At 41.9% G+C, this 17,613-nt stretch overlaps 1 protein-coding gene and 1 non-coding gene across 2 annotated transcripts in view; both read left to right on the plus strand.

Annotated features, from left to right (window-relative positions):
• P2RY6 (pyrimidinergic receptor P2Y6) overlaps positions 1–17,613 on the plus strand; it is a 295,087-nt gene that overhangs the window by 26,749 nt on the left and 250,725 nt on the right. The gene's annotated exons all lie outside the window — the stretch shown is intronic.
• On the plus strand, positions 14,510–14,621 carry LOC128655134 (U5 spliceosomal RNA). The gene has a single exon (XR_008401683.1). It is a non-coding gene; the product is annotated as a U5 spliceosomal RNA (small nuclear RNA).

Here is a 17,613-nt window from a genome sequence, read left to right on the forward strand (position 1 = left end):
AGACTTAGTTTTTTTTAAGGGGGAATAGGGTGGGTTTTAGAGTAGGGGTGTGTGGGTGGTGGGTTGTAATGGGGGTGTTGTTCTTTTTTTTCACAAGTAAAAGAGCTGATTACTTTGGGGCAATGCCCCACAAAAGGCCCTTTTAAGGGCTGGTAATAGAGCTGATTACTTATTGTAATTTAGTTTAGGGTAGGGAATTTTTTTTATTTTGGGGGGCTTTGTTATTTTATTAGGGAGCTTAGATTAGGTGTAATTAGCTTAAAATTCTTGTAATCTTTTTTTATTTTTTGTAATTTAGTTTTTGTTTTGTTTTTGTAATTTAGTTTAGTGTATTTAATTATATTTTAATTTAGATAATTGTAGTTTATTTAACTAATTTATTGATAGTGTAGGTGTATTTGTAACTTAGGTTAGGATTTATTTTACAGGTAAATTGATAAATATTTTAACTAGGTAGCTATTAAATAGTTCTTAACTATTTTATAGCTATTGTACCTAGTTAAAATAAATACCAAGTTACCTGTAAAATAAATATAAACCCTAAAATAGCTACAATGTAATTATTAATTATATTGTAGCTATCTTAAGGTTTATTTTATAGGTAAGTATTTAGTTTTAAATAGGAATATTTTAGTTAATAAGATTAATATTATTTAGAATTATTGCAATAATAATTAAGTTAGGGGTGTTAGGGTTAGATAGGGCTAATATAGTTAATATATATAATATAATAACTATATTAATTATTAACTATATTAATAATATATATATATATAATATAATAACTATATTAACCCTAATATAATTAGGGTTAATATAATTAATATAGGTGGCGGCGGTGTAGGGGGATTAGATTAGGGGTTAATATATTTAATATAGGTGGCGGCGGTGTAGGGGGGTCAGATTACAGGTAAAAGACCTGATTACTTTGTGACAATGCCCTGCAAAAGGCCCTTTTAAGGGCTGGTAATAGAGCTGGTTACTTTGGGGCAATGCCACGCAAAAGACCCTTTTCAGGGCTATTTGTAATTTAGTTTAAGGTACGGACATTTTAGGGGGTAATACATTTATTATAGGTGGCGGCGGTGTAGGGGGATTAGATTAGGGGTTAATCATTTTAATATAGGTGGCGGCGGTGTAGGGGGATTAGATTAGGGGGTAATGTAGTTAAAATAGGTGGCGGTGGGGTAGGGGGCTCACATTAGGGGGTAATCATTTTAATATAGATAGCGGCGTTGTAAGGGGGTCAGATTAGGGGGTAGTACATATAATGTAGTTGGCGGCGGGGTAGGGGCCTCACATTAGGGGGTAATATAGTTTAAAATAGGTGGCGGCGGTGTAGGGGGATCATATTAGGGGTAATATAGTTAATGTAGGTGGCAGCGTTGTAGGGGGATTAGATTAGGGGTTAATCATTTTAATATAGGTGGCGGTGGGGTAGGGGGATTAGATTAGGGGGTAATATAGTTAATATAGGGGCCTCACATTAGGGGGTAATATAGTTAAAATAGGTGACGGCGGTGTAGGGGGATCATATTAGGGGTAATATAGTTAATGTAGGTGGCGGCGTTGTAGGGGGATTAGATTAGGGGTTAATCATTTTAATATAGGTGGCGGCGGTGTAAGGGGATCATATTATGGGGTAATATAGTTAATGTAGCTGGCGTCGGGGTAGGGGGGTCAGATTAGGGGGTAATACATTTAATGTAGCTGGCGGCGGGGTCCGGGAGCGGCGGTTTAGGGGTTAATATATTTATTGTTAGGAGTGAGAGGGGGGATTGCGGATAGAGGGGTATACGTGTCGGGCTATGTTTGGGAGGCGTGTTAGACAGTAACGGGTGATTTTATAATTTAGTCAGTTTTTATAGGCGGCAGTTTCTAAAGTGCCGTAAGTCACTGGAGACTCCAGAAATTTGTACTTAAGCAGATTTCTGGGCATCGCTAGTTTGTCAGACTTACGGCACTTTAGCATCTGACGGCGCCGTATATGTGATAGCTCAAGTTGCGAGCTGAAACTACGGGCAGCGCAGGTTTCCACGCTTGCACCGAAACCTGCGCCATATATCGGATTGCGCCCTATATCTTAAAGGGACATGAAACCCAAAATTTTTCTTTCATGATTCAGATAGAGAATACAATTTTTAAACAACTTTCCAATTTACTTCTATTATTTAATTTGCTTCCTTCTCTTGTTATCCTTTGCTGATAGGGTTATCTAGGCAAGCTCATGAGCAGCAGAGAACCTAGATTCTAGCTGTTAATTGGTGGCTGCATATACAGTATATATATATATCGATTGTGATTGGCTCACCTATGAGTTCAGTTAGAAACCATTAGTGCATTGCTGCTCCTTCAACAAATGATACCAAGAGAATGAAACAAATTAGATCATAGAAGTAAATTAGAAAGTTGTTTAAAATTGTATTCTCTATCTAAATCATGAAAGAAAAAAATTGGGTTTCATGTCCCTTTAACTTATTTACATTTATTTTCCCTTTTAATTGTTTGGTGCAGTCCTGCACTCATTTTCTTGTGATATTTCATCAATTGCACATGGGCTAAACTATTTGCTAGCTTGTTGGAATAGATTTATTTCAGCATATTCGGGGCTCATATCGTTTACTAGTTTTTATCATGTCTTAGAAAAATCATAACACAATCCTATAATCCTACATAAGAATAGATAAAATACATAAATAAGAGACAGACTAGCATAATGGACAGATAAATAAGCTTGTGTAAGCTCGTCCTACTGTCTTGGCTGATAACTACATATTATATGATGTATGCTATACAGGCTTTAAAGAACAATGCAGAAATTGTTGAGAATTTCCACAATGGATAGAACCTTTTGGATTCTTTCTCTCTCTCGTCTTATTTTCTCAGAGTTCTTCGTATTGATCTACGGTGATATATGTTACTTTTCACAATGTCAAACATATTAGGGTTAAAGCAAAAAAAAAAATACATTCAATACAATGAAAGAAATGTTCAACCTTATGCTGAGTACGTGAGAATCAACATTAATATGTTCTTTTAGCTGCTTTTTATATTTTTAAAATTGCATTTTATATTATAATAATGTATTGTAACATTTGTTTGCAAAAACAAGTTCAGCATACTCCCCTCAACTTGAGGACAGATTCTTTATAGCCAGGAAAGCACAAAGCAGAGTCAGGAGAGTGTGCAGCCAAGTAAATGCATTATAGGTTGAAACCAGGAGGTCTGCAGTGTGGCTCGTCAGTCTAGGACCAGAATTTACATTTCTCGGGGTTATGGTGGTCCCAGCAAATCTTTAACATTTTTTCTTTCTAAGGTGGTGATAGTCCACGAAAATCCTTACTTGTGGTAATTAATCTCCTGGTCACCAGGAGGAGGCAAAGACACTCCACACAAAGCTTTAAATATCTCTCCCACATCCCTCTCTCTCCCAGTAGTTCTTTGCCTCATCAGGCAAGCCAGCCACAGGGTCGCAGGGAAGTTCCTTAGCCTCTTCCTGTGTAGCCATGCCGATGTACTTCTCCACTACTGTTAGTTACAGTACTGGATGGGCAACCTTTGGACCTGCATGATATCTTTAGGGTAAGATCAGTGGTGTGGGCAACAAAAGGGGCAAGTACCTACATTCCATTTCCTAATCCCCTAAGATATTAGCAGGGGCACTATTAGTGTCTATCATAGTGCTAATATCTCCTTCTGTGCAGTTTACCTTGCAACTATTGATATGTATGTGTGTATTCAATACTTTAATGTTTTAACTGTTTGGAACAGTGTACAATATAGGATCCTTGGGGTGTTCATCCACTTGAATGTGCTGGATTGTTAAGGGTCCATTGCAACATTATTTGTAGATTTGTTATACAATGTTGCAAAACACTGCTGCCATAGAGCCTACCTAGTTTTACTCTTCAATAAAAGATACCAAGAGAATGAAGCAAATTTGATAACAGAAGAAAATTGTATAAGTTGTTTAAAACTGCATGCTCTATCCAAATCCGGAAAGTTTAATTTTGAATTTACTGTCTCTTAAAGAGAGCTGTGCATGAATAAATGCCCACGAAGAGTGGGCCAAAATTACTCCATAACGATGTGAGAGACTGATTAAGTCATACAGAAAACGTTTACTTTAAGATATTGCTGCTAAAGGTGGTTCTACAAGCTATTGAATCATAAGGTGTACTTAGTCTTTCACACATGGCTTCTCCATTTTGGCTTTATTTATACTAAATAAATCATGACACAGTGTAATATGTCATGTGTTGTTGTCCATCTGAGGTTGTATTTACCTAGGTTCTCACCAGATGAGATGAGCCCTTGTGGAGCAGGTTCACACATGCAAGCCTGCTCCCCACAAAGTAAGAAGCAGCAGTTATTAGACTGCTGCTTCTTACACTCTTCGCCACCTCTGAGGGGCTGAAGAGAAATCATCCCGAACTCGCTTGCTCAAGGTAATTGACAGGCCCTTCTCGCGTGAGAGAATGGGCAGGCATTACACACTCATGGGAGTGTGTAACGATGCATACGGGCCAGCGACATAACAGATTCACTGCCCGTATGCAGCAAAGGTGTGTAGACAGCTTCTCAAATTGAGAAGCTTGCCCGCACACCACTTAAAGGGACAGTCTACACCAGAATTGTTATTGTTTTAAAAGATAGATAATACCTTTATTACCAATTCCCTAGTTTTGCATAAGCAACACAGTTATAATACACTTTTTACCTCTGTTATTATCTTGTATCTAAGCTTCTGCAAACTACCCCTTATTTCAGTTATTTTGACAGACTTGCATTTTAGCCAATCAGTGCTGGCTCCTAGGCAACTCCACGTGCAAGAGCACAGTCTTATCTATATGACACACATGAAATTACACCCTCTAGGGGTGAGAAACTGTCAAAATGCATTCATAAAAGAGGCGGCCTTAAAGGTCTAAGAAATTAGCATATGAGCCTCCTAGGTTTATCTTTCAACTAAGAATACAGAGAAAACAAAACAAAATTAGTGATAGAAGTAAAATGGAAAATTCTTTTAAATTACATGCCCTATCTGAATCATGAAAGTTTATTTTGGACTAGACTGTCCCTTTAATACATGGGGCCTATTTTGTGTTTAAGTTAGCAATATTGGATTATTTTAACTCTCTTTGACTGCTAAGGACTTTAGTTTTATAATACTTTTTCTGCATATTTGGTATACTTGAAAATGTATATTAACTTGAGAGTGGCCCTGCAGTATAGCTGTAAACAAAAATATGACATTTGGAAATCCTACCATTTGCTACTGCAGATTTTTAGAACTTTAAATTGAGTCTATGAAAAATGTTATCTTTACAAGCACCATAATGTGTGTTTTTTTTAAAATGCAAGTTAATTCTTTTTTTTTTCTTTCCCTACGATATGGATAGTCCACAACGTCATCAATTACTAGTGGGAAAATTAACTTCTGGCCAGCAGGAGGAGGCAAAGAGCACCACAGCAAAGCTGGTAAATGTCACTCCCCTACCCATAATCCCCAGTCATTCTCTTTGCCCCTGTCAATGGAGGAGGTAAAGTTTTGGTGTCTGAAGAAAATTGGATTTCTTTTCGCTACAAGCAAGTGTTTTGGGTATAGCTGTAGTCCACGTCAATCTCTGCAGTAGAGTAGTGGTGGCTTTAAAGCAGTTAGGAGCTTGTGAGGTGGGCCACATATTTGCTGCCCATGGTATAGAAAGCCAGAGTAGGTTTACTCTGTTCTTTCTTTTTTCCACAGGTCTCTGTAAGGAGTATGCGTCCTTTCACGCCTTGTGAGCTGTATTCCTGCCGGACAGCTAGACTGCAGGTAAATGATTTTTTGTCTTCTAGGTTCTGAAGACTTAGCACTCAGTGGATTATTTATTTAACTCTGCAGAAAATATATTGGGACATTGTAATCCTTTACAAAGGATTCATTGGGCAGTGTGCAGGTGCAACATATGGGACTAAGGGTTAATTCCCTTATCTGGAGAATTATTTCTCTGAGGCTCTTTTTTTATTTTTAACACTGAAGGATTTTAAGTGTTTATTTGGGCATTGGCGGCAGTGTGTTTTAGGAGACTTTGCATTAGAAGGGGAATATCGGAATGTGCGCTTTTACAAAACTGTGCAGTTCTGGTATTGCCGATCATGTGACCTCTCTGGTCAGCCATCAGAAAGTGGCGTTTCTGTGAAGCCCTGCAGTTTGTCGGTTGGTGTGCAGTCACATTTAGAGTCTCCTAGAAGTGGTAGGCACCTCAGTTCTGCTAAGGTGTAGAGGTTTTATGTTTCAGGTCCTTTTTGACTGTTATTCAGTATAACGCTTAAGTCTTAAACAGACTGTCTTAAAGCAACAGTGGTTTTTCTTTTCAAAGATTTAAGTTTTCCTTTTGGGTTCAAATTTTCAAGAAGGACATGGATGAGGAAAATGTTGTGTTTAATAATTGTTTATTATGTCTTGAGGCACAAACTGTTTCTCCTTTGCAAAATGTAAAGAAAAGGTATTGCCCTATGAGCCTCATGTCTCTCAGGATGATGCTGTTCAGGCATTGCCACAGCTTTCTCCTCAAACGTCCCAAGCCTTAATGGCATCTCATACAGTGCCCTGCGGTTCCTCTCAGCCTCCTGGAGGAGTTTATTTGCCTGCAGATTTTGGTGCTCAGGTATCTTCTGTGATATCTGTGGCATTATCTGCTTTTCCTATGCTAAAGGGAAGATGCAAGAGGAAAATTAGAGATTCAGATAGTAAGGTTTCTGTGCCAACCTCTGCTACTACGATTGCCCTCCCTCATAGGTCAGATGAGGAGGATACGTCGGTAGCCTCTGAGGGTGAAATCTCAGATTTGGACAGTATAATTTTTTCATCTGATGCTGAAGTAGTATCCTTCAGATTTAAGCTTGAACATATTTGTGTATTGTTAAAGGAGGTTTTGGCTATTTTGGACGACTCTGATACTCCTGTCGTTGTCAACCCTAAGAAATCTAGCAAACTTAATAAATACTTCAATGTTCCTTTCACTGTGGAAGTGTTTCCTGTTCCAGACCGTGCTATGGAGACAAATGGGACAAACCAGGGATTCCTTTTTCCCTGTCTCCTTTCTTTAAAAAGATGTTTCCTGTTGCTTACTCCATTAAAGATTCATGGCGCACGGTGCCTAAAGTAGAAGGGGCTATTTCTACTCTGGCTAAGAGAACTACTATTCCTATAGACGACAGCTGTTCTTTTAATGATCCAATGGACAAAAAAGCTGGAGGCTTATTTGAAGAAGATGTATGTTCATCAAGGTTTTCAATGGTAACCTGCAGTTTGTATTGCCACAGTGTCAAGTGCGGCATCTTTTTGGTAAAAGGCCTTGTCTGATTCACTTCAGGTAGAGACTCCTTTGGAGGAGATCTAAGACAGGATTAGGACTTCCGGTAGGCGGCATAACAAGATGGCCACAGGTTTACAAGGCTCCGTGACTGAAACCTGCTTTTGAGTGCTGTGTGGTAGAATCTTCAGCCATCCATACCTCCCTTGGCAATTATTGTGCCCGGGAAACTTTTAGGATCAGGACATTACATCCCCTGGCCTCCGAGAAAGCATTGAACAGTAAGAATTTGTCTCCGGATCTGCAGACGTGCACAGTCTGATAACTAAGATGGCGCACATTGCTGAGGCCCTAATAGATGTTTTCATGCCATTATTGGATTCCCTAACGGCAGCTATGGGGGAACTCCTCTGCGAACTACGGGAGCTCAACACCCCTGAGCACACCAATACAATTTCCACATGCCTAATTATTCACCAGAACCCGCCAACTATTCTAAAAGAAGGCACCATGGATAGCGGTATCACGGAAAAGATGGAGGGGTCACACTACCCTATCTTTCTACCCCGGTCAAACAACCAGGTCATGTTGCAGACGGGGACAGCGAGTGCCATAAAGATTTCCCATACATTGACCTACCCTAGACTTACCCCTATAGAAACGCACCAGACTTCGGGACTCCTGACACTCTGTGGAGCTGTATTTGTCCTACTGCAAGAAACCACCTTACAGGAAGTCCTGAAGTCAGACTCAAGTGGTGATGGCTGTTCTCTTGTCACATCGCTGAGTCTGGCTCTCGCTGTGGAGCAGCTCCTTTCGCCCCTGCAGAAAACCTGCTTCCCTCTGAAGCATGTATGCCATGCCCTACTTCGTGTTGGGGTCGGATAGTCAGTTTAAGGCTACAGCCCTCTACAATAGCTGACTATATAACGGAACACTACATGAACTGATGTTTTGCGCAGCTTTTGTATATCTGTGGAACTCCCAGCACCTTTAAATATCTGGATGCATTTGTCCAGCATCTGTAAATTTGTAATCTCAGCGATTGCATTACTTTACCTTTTAGATCGGACTATATTATATATTGGCCCTGCTACATATATGCCTTATTCTAGTCGTTTTGCTGCACTTATTCTTCCTCCCCCTGAGATATTAAAGTTAACCGTCGGGGCAGTACATTTCATTAGCAGCACTGCGTACTCATACCAAATAGTTTAGATATCACTATATCATGCCTAACATCTATAAATTGACCCCATCCTGTGAGTATGTCTGTTGATCACTGTATTATGCTGTTGTACACTTGGTCTGTTGTAGTTTATGAAATCACTTTTGTTCCCTAATTGACAAATCTATATGTAACTCCGTTGAAAAGGTTACTCATTCGCAAGAAGCTCCATTGCTCTGTTAAACCCCTTTTAGTTATCAGACGGCATCAGACATACCTTTCTGTGAGTGCTGTTATTAACTGAGCTCTTGACAAACCCACTGATTAATTAAATGCATAAGCATGCTTATCTTATATTGTTGAATAGAATACAGTGTCAATTAGTCTCTATATATATTTAAAGGGGAAGATTTATTTATGAATGCTTGAAAATGGCTATTTATTCTTAAGAAGCTCCGCCACTCTGTTAAAATACTCCTGGGCTATCCCCAGTGCTGTAGCCTATTGCATGGATTGTGGGCTGATTCCGGTACAATCTCTGCGTGGCAGTCACAAGTCACTCCCACTTCAATTTAGTCCTGCCCGCATCTTTCAGCAAAAGTGTACCTGGGATGTTGATGCGAATGTTACCACTACTACTTTCCTCAGGCACCCTTAGGAAACTAATACAGCCCCGCAAACACTCATTCAAGCATTAAGCTAAAACAGATCATTTCATTATGAAGAGATCGATTCCTCACATATCACATTATACAGTTACTTCCTTTCATCTAAAGGCTAGCCCACTGTTTACTGAAGGTAAACTATCAGACAGTATAACGTATCGACAGAACTAGACATTCTTCCCTATGAGAGCTGCTTTTAACTGAGCCCCTGGCAAACACACGGATTAACCAAATACATAGGCTTGTTTATCTTGTCCTATTGAGTAACATATATTGTCATTCAGTCTATGTATGTATATATTCTTATCATAAGGGATGGCCTATTTCTAAATTAAATAATATTAGCCTTTATACTGCAGACAGATCTAGCTCAAATCAGCTGTCCTGTGGCCACACTCATTCTCCGTTTCGCAGACGTGTTGTTTATTAGGTTACAGACTTTGTGCCTCTAAACACTTGCTTGCAAGCAGCTCACTGTCAGTGTTTGCCTGTCTTTAATTAGCTCTGTTACAGCTTTATTTTATATGTAAGGAAATCCTACTCCCTACCTTATAGCCTTTTTGTTAACAGAATACCCACTCTTAACTTTACTTTGCCCTCACAAATCTTCCTATAACTTAAAGAAATATGTGCTATACTGCCTGTACTGATGGTCCCCATTATTAGCCTATAGCTGTTATCCTAACTTATCACTACATAACAAACTAGGAAGAGGCACTTGCTGTAGCCTGTTTATGATTTTCTATTATTTAATTGTGTCTTACTGTGACTCCAGCAATGTATGCCAATATTTCATGAAGGAGGATTACTATTTTGCTGGTTGATCTTTGGAAACTTCCTATCAATGTGAGTGAGCCAACACTATTACTGACCCATTATAGTATTGTCCTAAGTTCACCACAATAACTCATGGATTATATTGCAAAATATGTAGAAATGTTATTTGTTGGTCTATATATGCCCACTATGTCCCCCTCACCTCTTACCACTCTATCCTTCCCCCTCCCCGACTTCCCCCTCCTAGCCTCCCTTTTGTCTCCCCCGCTCTGTTTGTTTCCCCCATCCCTTCCCATTCTTCCATTCCCTCATCTCCCCCCTTTTTTTGCCTCCCCTGTTTGTCCTGTTTTGTTTTATAATAAGGTTAAAAAACTCCAATATAGCGGTGCAAACCCATGTCTTTTAAAACAATAACTGTCTATTGAAAGTTTATGAAGATACCTGCATGTTATCATATGAAATTGCAATTGATTGATTGTACTGTACTATCTGCCTTCTTGGCTCATCCTGCGAGATGGGCTGGAGAAGCACCCTGTAACTTTGCACCCTTTATTGGTTATAAATAAAAGTTTAAGACAGGATTAAGGCTCTCAAGCTAGCCAATTCCTTTATTTCTGATGCTACCATGCAAGTTATTAAACTGGGAGCTAAGATATCTGGTTTCTCCGTGCTAGCTCGCAGGGCGTTGTGGCTAAAATCTTGGTCAGCGGATGTTTCTTCTAAGTCCAAGCTTTTGGCACTTCCTTTCAAGGGTAAGACTTTGTTTGGACCTGGTATAGCAGAAATAATTTCTGATATTACTGGTGGAAAAGCGTCTTTTCCTTCCTAAACTGGGAGAGTCCACAGCTGCATTCATTACTTTTGGGAATTCAGAACCTGGCCACCAGGAGGAGGCAAAGACACACCAGCTAAAGGCTTAAATACCTCCCCCACTTCCCTCACCCCCTAGTCATTCTTTGCCTTTCGTCACAGGAGGTTGGCAGAGAAGTTTCGGAAGATTAAAGATAGTCTCTTATGGAGGGTTGTACTCTTCGAAATGGGACTGAAGTTTTAAGTAGTCCTATCAGCCTCTCAGTGAGAGCATGGATGAAAGTTAGAGTCCGGAGATGCAGGGAGAGTCTGTCTGTGAAACCATCTCGACTCATATTAACAGCTCCTTAGCAATCAGCGTTGATGAGTTTCGCTGCCTGCTTTGTTCACTCAAGTCCATGTCAAAAGAGAGGCTACTATCTGTCACACTTGAAGGGCCGTGTTCTTGTTCCATGGCGTAGATTCCGGTAAGATCGATTCATTTTACTTTGATGTGTGAAATGTAATGTAAACGAAGAAGTCGGGGTCTCAGTGGGACTTCTTTTTTCTTAGGAATCAAGGGTTAATATCTCCTGAGGGGGGTTATTGAACAGGGGGGACTTTAATCATGTTTGTTATGTGATTCTGTCTGCTAATGTGTAGTGTTGCTTGGGCTCATGGCTATAACGGTGTACCTTGTGATTAGGCGTGGTCATGTCTCTAGTCTCCATTTCCATATTCCTGACCGCGTGGCGAAGGAGAGAGTCTGTTTTCGCTAGTTGTCTGGGTCATAGTAGGTGGTGAGTGCCCCAGCCATTGGAGGTGTAAGGTGTCGTTTTATTTATTTTTTTATCCATAATTTCTATCCAAGTTATGGAAAAATCAGATTTTTTGGAGACGGATGTCTCTGATTCAGATTCTACTTCTTGCGAAGAGTATGAAATGACCCGGGTAATCCATGCCATCAGTTATGTTCCGCATGCCGCTTTAGAGTGCCCTTTTCTTCTGAATCAGGGAACTTAGAGTCTGCCGACCCCATATCCCGTAAGGCGAGTGCCCTAGAACAGGGGTCGCCAACCTTTCGGACCTCAGGGACCACTAAACTCACAATTTTGAATCCCGTGGACCACTAACATGATTTTTTTTAAAAAAAGGGTACAAACCTCTATGTATACAGTATATGTATACAGTATATATATACACACACACATACTGTACATAACTAGTATAACCATAGCTACGTTTACATTATGTATATATTTACACATTTTTATGAATTATTTTTTGGAATTAAATAACTGAATGACAGAACTAAGAGAATACTTCTGAATGACAGATGAAGGGTGAGTGCCAACTTTTTTGAGCTGGAAACAGAGAGGCAGAAAATGGGGAAAAAAAAGAATTATGCTTAAAAAGGACCACAAGTCTTCCAAGTTACCTCCCCAGTTAGGAATTATTCAAAACTACTTCTGATCATGGACAGACATTGGATTAATAAATTAAGTTTATATTAGAAAGCTCTCAATATGGATGTGAGCTAAACACGACTGATGTTACTGGCAATTACTATAATACTGGTGGGATATGGCTGATCTGCAGGATAGCAATTACTGGAATTCAGGTGGAATGGCTTTGTGCGCGGGAAAATTATTAGAATAAAAAATAATTCATATTTAATTATACAAAAAAAAGAAGATGAAGGGGAGGAAGACAAGCAGTGATGTAAGTCCATCTGAAGGAATTAGGAAAACTAATACACTATTTCAAGCCAAGACTATACGAACCTCTGCTGGCTTTAGAATAGAAGCATCTTTCTCTGAGCAGCACGCCGAACGGGAGGAGTTAAAAATACAATCTAGCTACCCAAGTTGCGCAGTACTGCGCAACGTGTGTAGGGAGATTGTAATTTAACTTCTCCATCGGTTTTCACTGATGTCCAGTCAGGCACTGTAGAGAGTTGCGGCACAACGGAGTTGACACCATCAGAGGAGATTAATTCCTGCTTGATGGTGTCAAGGACCACCAACATTTTCTCGTGGACCACCAGTGGTCCATGGACCACTGGTTGGCGACCGCTGCCCTAGAACCTTATTTGGCTACGCAAGCAGGTGTCCCTAATGCCGTTACCCCTTCTCTGGAAGTCGGCTTGTTTCCTCCCGCGGTTACGGTACGGTTCTGCGTGGCCATATCTATGGCATTGGCGCATTTACATCTTCCAGGAAGGGAGATGTTGATGAGATACTGTCCGTGTTCTGTTAACCAGGGCTCGTCAGGCGGGGATCATCTGTGTCAGATCAGCCCCCTGGGGAAGTGGTTTCCTCTGAGGCTTCAGGGGACCAATCGTTGGGGTCGTCAGTGGTCCCGACGGAGGTAAGTCTTGCCTTTCATTATAGACTGGCGTGCCTTTGTGTCCTACTGCTGCATGTTTTAGTGGTGCTGGAGGATCCCAGTCCTGAAGGGTTGAGGGGTCTTTGGTCTTCTGTTCCGGAGGGCTAGCTGGGTTAGACGTGGGGGGATGAAGTTAATCTCCTTGTCGTCTCCAATTTATCTTTTTCTTTGGGCTATCTTTTTCCAGTTCTGAGCTTCGGGAGAATGGGGTGTCTGATTGGCTGGTCCTGTTAGTGTACCCATTTTTCTTGGGCGTTCACCTGCGGGTGCTGCCCTCTTTTTCTTTGATCCGGTTAGGATGTATTTTATTTCTATTTATGAAGCTCATGTCTGTTATAATTTTCTGGCTGGGAAATTTAGTATTTTGATACTAGCGATTTTGTGGTTGCTTGGGCACTTCAGTGGAAGTTGCATGTTAAGGTATTAGTGCATTGTTATATAGTTCCTTTGTCTATCCCCACTGGGGTTTAGATTTTTTTGTGGCCTGGGTCAGTTCTGGAGTTTGATGAATTGGATGCACCGGAAACCAGATTGGTGAAACAGGTAACTTTATTCAAAGAAATCTTAAAAAGCATTCATAGCTAAATGGTAATAGAAACTCCTACTTCAACGTGAGTGGTGTGTGTCCCACTCCAGGGACTGCTTGCTGACGCGTTTCGGCACAAAAGCTACGATTACGGCCTTTTGCGGCGAAACGCGTCAGCAAGCAGTCCCTGGAGTGGGACACACACCACTCACGTTGAAGTAGGAGTTTCTATTACCATTTAGTTATGAATGCTTTTTAAGATTTCTTTGAATAAAGTTACCTGTTTCACCAATCTGGTTTCCGGTGCATCCAATTCATCAAGCAAAGAATTATTTGGAAACAGAGGTTTGCACGGTTAATGATTGGAATCCTGCAAGCATTAGTCCACTCGCCTCACAGAAGGCTGGGACACGCAATACCGGAAGTGAGGTCTGATGAAGTCAGACGCCGAAGGATCGATGGAGACCTGAAGCGAGAGGAGCTAGACAAGTCACTGAGTGTCAATTCCTTGTATAATACAAGTGGATAGAATTGACACTTACAGTGTGAAGCGGCTCAGCTTCCAAAGAGACGGTCACATCAAATATCCAGGTAAAAATACAGCAGCCGGTGTCGATGACCTAAACGGAGGTGAGTGGTGAAGATACTATTGTATAGTTCCACATTTTCTATTTGGGACATTGTTATTTGAGAGGTATATCCTAACATTCAAGTTGCGGAGAGATCTTTATTGTATATATAGGTGCTGACACTGTTTGCACGTTCAGTTCTGGAGTGCCCTATTTAGCAGGCTGGTCCTGGTCGGGTGCTGTGTGGTGCCGGTGCAATTGGCTGACCTGATTGGATGGTGAGTTGGATGGTGAGATGGTGAATTGCTCACTCGGATAAGGAGTAAATTATGCGCTGTTTTCTCTTCAGATTGAATAAATCCTTCCTTGTCTAAAGATTTCAGTGGAGAGGAACAACCATGAGTTTTCAAAAAAATTTTGAGGCTCTGCCCTATGCAGGGCTCTGACATGGTAGAGGAGGCCTTTTGTTCCTAGACGTTAGACGGGTTCTCTTTTTCTTCTTTTGGGTGGGGCATCAGAGGGTTTGTAGGCAGTCCTCATTGTCCTGTTCCTGATTGTTGGGGGGGTTCCAGAAGCGGATCCTGCTAAGGCTTACTCTGAGGGTTCCTGAGGCTCTTTGACCTTGGAGTTAGAGTTCTCCATTTCCATCTGGACTGAAGGTTTAGATGACTCCTTAGACATCTGGGGTACCTGGTTGGGGCGGTTTTTATCTCCTCTATGGTATTCTTCTTGGCCTGCCTTTTTTGAGACTTTGACGTCGGTACCTCTTCCTTAAGGGGATGCCTTAGGCTTCCTTATTGCCCTTCTGGGGCTGGTTGTGGGTCATCTGTTCTGGAAGTTCGGCATTTACGGCCTTTTTCTTCCGCCTACTGTTTCTCATCTGTTCCCATGTTTTGGGGGGCTCTGGAGAATGCGTTGTCTCCATTCTTTCCTGGAGCTGCCTTTTCTTACGACATCTCAGTTTGAGCTGCCGCTTCCTGGGATAGTGATGCTTGTTCATCATTAATGCCTTGATCTGTGGGGTTGCCGGGATGATCCTGAAGGATTGTCTGGAGACTATATTGTAAACTCTGTTGCAGAGGTTACAGAGGTGCTCTATTTCTTGTTAGTAGGACTTGGGGATGTTGCCCTTCGAGTCTTTAGGAGTTATGCTCTCTGTCTCTGGGATGCTTAGTGAACGCCCAGTGTCCAAGGACCTTTGGATGTGGCTGTGATTGCATCTCCTAGGGTACTGTTTTTTTCCGTATGAGGTATACCTAGGATTCCTCGGGTTATGAGTTTGTGGCCGACTCCGGTTTCCGGGGGTCCTGTTTTCTGGACTTGTTCTTGTCCGGGATTTCTGTCTGGACCTCTTAAGTGGGTCCTGGGCGATTCAGTCCTTTACGGTTCTGAGACATCCGCTTTCTCCTTCAGGTGTTTTGCCTTTCTGTATCGGAAACTTGGAAATAGCCTGATGGTTGGTTTAGCTGCCTTGCAAGTGGGAGATTGCGGTTGAAATCTGTTATAGCTATTGTCACTTTCAATGTGTGCTCGATGGCTGTTTGTTTTTCGAATGGACCGGCTGTTGCAGCCGGATGGTCCTCTACAGTTGGTATTGACTCTGCTGTCTGTCTGCTGCCGCACTCTCCATGCCTGTGGGCGGGTGAGCGGTTGTATTTTGCATTCCCCTCCCCTTAGGGGGACTGGGGCATACCACAGTATCCTCCTGCTCCCCTGGAGATCTTCCTCTGTTCAGTGGGGTTACCCTGTCTTGCGTGCAGGATGTCATGAAGGGTTGGATACTGGTATTGTGCTGTCACTGTTGTTTCAGTGTAATCTCCCTTTGGTCTGGGGTGTCCCTTCCGGTAGGGAAGGGAACGGGGTCTGGGCTCTGGAACTGAGCTTGTCCTATGTTCGGTCATAAACTTAGTTGGTTAGCATGCCAGTCTTGTTGGCAAATGGTCGGGGTTTGTTCTACCTCTTGGTACTGTTTAGTCCCCCCCTCTCTTATTTTTGAGGATCTGGGTGGTCCAGAGAATTGGTTATCTCCCTGACTCCGGACATTGCCAGTAGCTTGGGTGCTGGGTCTGTAGCCTAGAAGAGGGGGTCAGCGATCTGACTGCTCGGTGGAGCCTTGACCGCGTATCTTACTGGACCTTGTGCTCTCCTTAGGTGGGACATTTAGCTGTGTTTTCTTCCTCAGCACGGAGCCTTTCTTTGCTGACTTTGGATGCCCTCCTGCTTTTCTGTTTTTGCCTGGGAGGGAGTTGGTTCCTGCTCTTTTGTGGAGGGTTCCCTCTGTGGGAGTCCTGGTGCAGTTCCTAGCTTGGTAGGCTAGTGTTAGCGGCTGGTGTCTGCTAGACTTCTGTCGCAGAATTGAAGCCGGTGGCTTTATCTGAAGCACATTAAGATCTTATGGTGCTATTTTTAGGCAGTTCTCGGGGGTGTTTTTTTCTCCCTCGGTCGCTCTTTCATGAGTGCGGATTTACTCTGTGTGAGGGATGGAATCTGCCTTGTCCCTCTGGGTCTTTTGGGGTTGAGTAGTTTCATGGTCCCTTGGACTTCCATTCAGAGAGGGGATTTCCTGCCTTCTGTCTGTTCAGTCGTTTGGAGTTTGTTTTCTATGCGCTTTTGTCCTCTTGCAACCTTAATTTGTGCTTGGAATTTCTGCTGGGGTTCTTTTTACCCTAGTTGTTGGTCTTTAGATCTCCTTGTTGAGTCCTCCATTTTCTTCTTCCCTTCAGGGGGTATGTAAACATTGTGCAGGCTTGGAGCCTGCGGGACTTGCCTCCTCGGGAGTTTTGTGCTCGGTGGAATCTAGTGATTCTGAGAGGTCTCTAACTAGGGCCTTACTGGGTTTAACTGATGGGCAGTTACTTGGTCCTTTTCAGTTTTTATCCTTCTGTTTCTGGTGAAGCAGTTTTTTTTTCTAAATCTAAATCGGCATGAAGGTTCTGCCCCCGGTCCGTGATTGGATCAAGTGGGGGGCAGACTTTCTCTGTTTTATTATGCTTGGATATGAGATGTCCCAGATCCTTGGGCTGTGGACATAGTATTCCAGGGTTACAAGATAGAATTTTAAATTTTATCTCCCAGGGGCAGATTCCACCTCTCAAGGTCATCTGCAGACCAGATAAAAAGAGGCATTCTTGATCTGTGATCGGGACCTTTCCTCCCTGGGAGTGATAGTTCCAGTAAGGGAACAGGGCTTAGGGTTCTATTCAAATCTGTTTGTGGTTCCTAAAAAAGAGGGAACTTTTCGACCCATTCTAGACATAAAGTGTCTCAACAAATTTCCCAGAGTACTGTCCTTCAAAATGGAAACCATTCATTCCATTCTGCCTCTGATCCAAGAGGGTAAATACATAACAGCCATAGACCTGAAGGATGCATATCTTCATGTTCCCATCCACAGGGATCATCACAAGTTCCTGAGATTCGCCTTTCTAAACAA

The sequence above is a fragment of the Bombina bombina genome, chromosome 3, assembly GCF_027579735.1.
Source record: "Bombina bombina isolate aBomBom1 chromosome 3, aBomBom1.pri, whole genome shotgun sequence".
In the NCBI taxonomy this organism is placed as follows: domain Eukaryota; kingdom Metazoa; phylum Chordata; class Amphibia; order Anura; family Bombinatoridae; genus Bombina; species Bombina bombina.